Source organism: Megalobrama amblycephala, linkage group LG21 (genome assembly GCF_018812025.1).
Source record: "Megalobrama amblycephala isolate DHTTF-2021 linkage group LG21, ASM1881202v1, whole genome shotgun sequence".
Lineage (NCBI taxonomy): Eukaryota > Metazoa > Chordata > Actinopteri > Cypriniformes > Xenocyprididae > Megalobrama > Megalobrama amblycephala.
In genome coordinates this window covers 4,426,393-4,430,140 of record NC_063064.1, presented here as the reverse complement: position 1 = coordinate 4,430,140, position 3,748 = coordinate 4,426,393, and positions in this window count along the sequence as shown.

Genomic DNA, 3,748 nt, shown 5'->3' with positions numbered 1-3,748 from the left:
CTCAACAATGAATAAATAAATCCTGACAAGAGAAGGAACAATATTAATTTATTCTCTTTCACCTGGTCTCAGAATCATTTAGTCCACATAGAAGCTTGTAGAAGACTCCTGCTGTTATAGACACTATGTCGTTAAACTAGATGAGGAACCTTTAATGTTTTGCTGTAACTCACATAAGATGAACTGCACCCATTACGCACCAAATGTTCATGGGAAATTATCTTGGGACAAGATTTTGGCTGATGCCGGTGAAAACAGTACAAAAAAAATCTATTATAGGCTTCATCAGAGAACTTCAGCCTGAAATATGTATGAAACAAAGCGAACTTTCAACATCTGCCTGATGTTCTGTTTTCTTAATGTGAATGGCAAAAACAAATGTTCATTTAAGTAACTTCATTCGTGAAATCAAGTTTTGAGGAAAGCAAACATTAGTTGTCCTGTGTACTTTCAAAAGTGGTACAATTGTACAATGTTTGACTTTAATGACATCAAATCAAATCATTGGTTTACATGTAAAACCTGCCATGATGGGTTTTGAATATTAACTTATAGGATTAGTCCACTTTCAAATGAAAATTTCCTGATAATTTACTCACCCCCATGTCATTCAATGATGTCCAACTGAAGTCCACTATAAGGAGAATAACCCTGGAATGTTTTCATCAAAAACCTTAATTTCTTTTTGACTGAAGAAAGAAGGACATGGACATCTTGGATGACATGGGAGTGAGTAAATTATTAGGAGATTTTAATTTGAAAGTGGACTAATCCTTTAAGTGTAGATTTTTTTTTTTTTTCTTAATACAGTTATCTTATTGATAAAGAAGACTTGGAAAATAACACACCAGGGGACCCCTAGATATAATCATCTATGGCAAATGACCCTATTCATAAAGCAAAGGCCACTCTACTGTTTTTTTTTTTTCTTCTTTTTTTCATGTGTAAAGTGTCACGTATGGTTTGTGTTATTTGGTCCTTTGAGTTTAGTTTCCTTAACTCTGTTTAGTTGCCATAGTAACTCATTTCTTAATTAATCAGCCCCGACTGTTCCTTGTTTCATCCCTCATTTTCTCTCCTCTGTTTGGTTCAGTTCTTTGTCTACACACCTCACAGTTACTCTTTGTCTGGTCTCAGCTACAGATAACAGACTACTTACCTGCTTCTGCTTAGATATTGGATCTCCTTGTGTTAACTCCAGTGATCTCCTGTACTTTTTGGACTATTATATGTATCTGTCTACTTGCCATAATCCTGTGAAGAGGTGTGTGCTCTCTCTACTATCACACTTCAGTCATCAATGCTCTGCTGTCACCCTGGTCAAGTAAAAGAGACTCTTTTTTATTTTTCACAGAAGAAAATCATAAGGATACTGGACAACATGAGGGACAGTAAAGCATGACAGAATTTTCATTTGAACTGGTTGACCTTGATTTAAAATGTTTCGAAACACATTCTAAAAGCATGAACGCTGCTCCTCCTTATTTTTAAACGCAATAAGAAACACACAATATTGTATCACACAATATTGTTTGACAATATTTGTCTAGTCTACTGATCTAAAACACCCTTTTAGCTTATATAACTTATGAATATTCTCCCACTGCTGCATTTGGAGGCAGGAAAATGGATCATTTCTCTGTTTCTGTAAAATGTTTTTAAAAAATTTAGATCAGCCTCCCAATGGTGTCTCAACTCCACGTCGCCCGAGGGGACGACTCTACGCGTGAGGGATGAGTGAGCATTTGCCGCACGTTAAAATGGCTTTTATGCTACAATCTGTGTTTTTAATTGCCCTTGTGCTGAAGACCCTGGGGCCTGGGAGAATTCACCCTGAGTTTTATCTAATGTCCCATTAGAGCTAATGAACCTGCCGTTAACAGAGAGACAGAGCATACTGTGAAATCGCCTCCACCTTCAACCCGGCAGCTCACACCGGTAACATCCGGAACATGTGCTTATCTGCCAGCAGACGTATTGCCCATCTGAGCCTCGGCTAACTGTGTGAATTATAGCCTTCGAGAAGAAGGGGATGATGGGAGAATATGGAGAGAATGCAGTAGATGGCAAGGCACAGTTCCTTAATGTGTTTCTGTGGAACCTTGAGGTTGATACATTTTAGAACACGCTGAGGCACATAATGTACAGTTTTAAGTACATTTTAATCAACTTTATGTACAAAAGTAATTAAGCTGTGACAGCCGTTACAGCACACAAGAGAGAGTGTACCATTTCATTTTAGAGAAGAAATTACTGTTCATTATCTCTGTTAACTCTTATGTGTAATTATATGTGTATGTAATAAGTATATAAGGATTCAATTCAAAGCTGTATATATATATATATATATATATATATATATATATATATATATATACACAGTACTGTGCAAAAGTCATAGTCCATCACCAGCTTTGTTGTTTTAGCAATGTTTTAAAGGTGCTAAAGAGGATCTTTTCGTCGACTGAGAAACCAAAGACTGAGAGACTGCAGAGATGATGTATATTAATATTATTCCTTTCAGTGCACCTAATAAATAGTCTTTTATCAGTTAGTAAAGACAGTTTCAAGTAATATTGCAAAAATGTATAAAACAAAACATCCTCTTTAGCACCTTTAATGACCATCCATACTTAATTTTTGGTCTTTATTACAATACAAACAGAAAATACAGGAAATATCTACACAACATGTAAAAAAAAAAAAAAAAAGAACAAAATTGCTTTTTTTTTGTTTTTGTTTTATTTTCTGTTTTTTAATACTGCATACAATTTTCCTGTATTTCCTGGTCATATTCTAATAAAGAGACTGAGAAATAAAATATATGTAAGCAATAAGGTACGAGAGGCTGTGCTATATCGTGAATAAGTCAACGGCTGAAGGGCGTTGTTAGGCACAACGCGAAGTGTTTGTATTGAGTTAACCACACAATACAAATATTAAAACCAAAAAATATGTATCAGTGCAACTTTCATGAAGTAAAATCACTAAAAGCCTTCCTTCCGCTGGAAAAAATAAGTCCCTGACTGTGAACAGCAACAGAAGTTACATTATTACGCCATTAGATGGCGGCAAAGACTGTCTTTATGAGTGTGTCAGTCAGTAGCGAAGACTTTTACATTGAAAAGACTGAATTGTTGTGAACACGGAACAAGACACAACTGACAAATGCTTTGACTTAGTGCTGTCAGTCAAGGGAAAAACCTTTAACTGTTAAAAAGGATAAGATAATACATCGGACATTTAAACATTTTTTATTATGAACATAGGACTGACCTGAAGGAAAATGTAAATCTGAATGTAGGTAATACTTTCTCACAATTATCTTCTACATAATACAAGTAAGCATCAATGAACAATATAAACTGAGATCAAACAGTTTACAATGCCAAGGGTGTTGTGTAGTGATACACAGAACCGTTGGGGAAGCGGTCATAGCTGTGTTTTATTGTGAATAAAACACAGCTATTGACCAATCAGAATCTAGGACAAGAACTAACCGTTTTATAAATTTGTATTACACCATTGCTAAAACAACATCTAATGGTGGCCTAAGACTTTTGCACAGTACTGTATACTCTATATATAATGTTTATACCAAGTTCTGCCATGAAACTCTAGATGGCACAGGCTGGCGGTCAACCTGCTGAGTCTGACACATTGTTAAGCTACATGGAAGAAGCTGATTCCTTCCTATTGCATATGTAGCCAATGCACTTTCAGAGTTCCTCTATTAATGCATCATGTT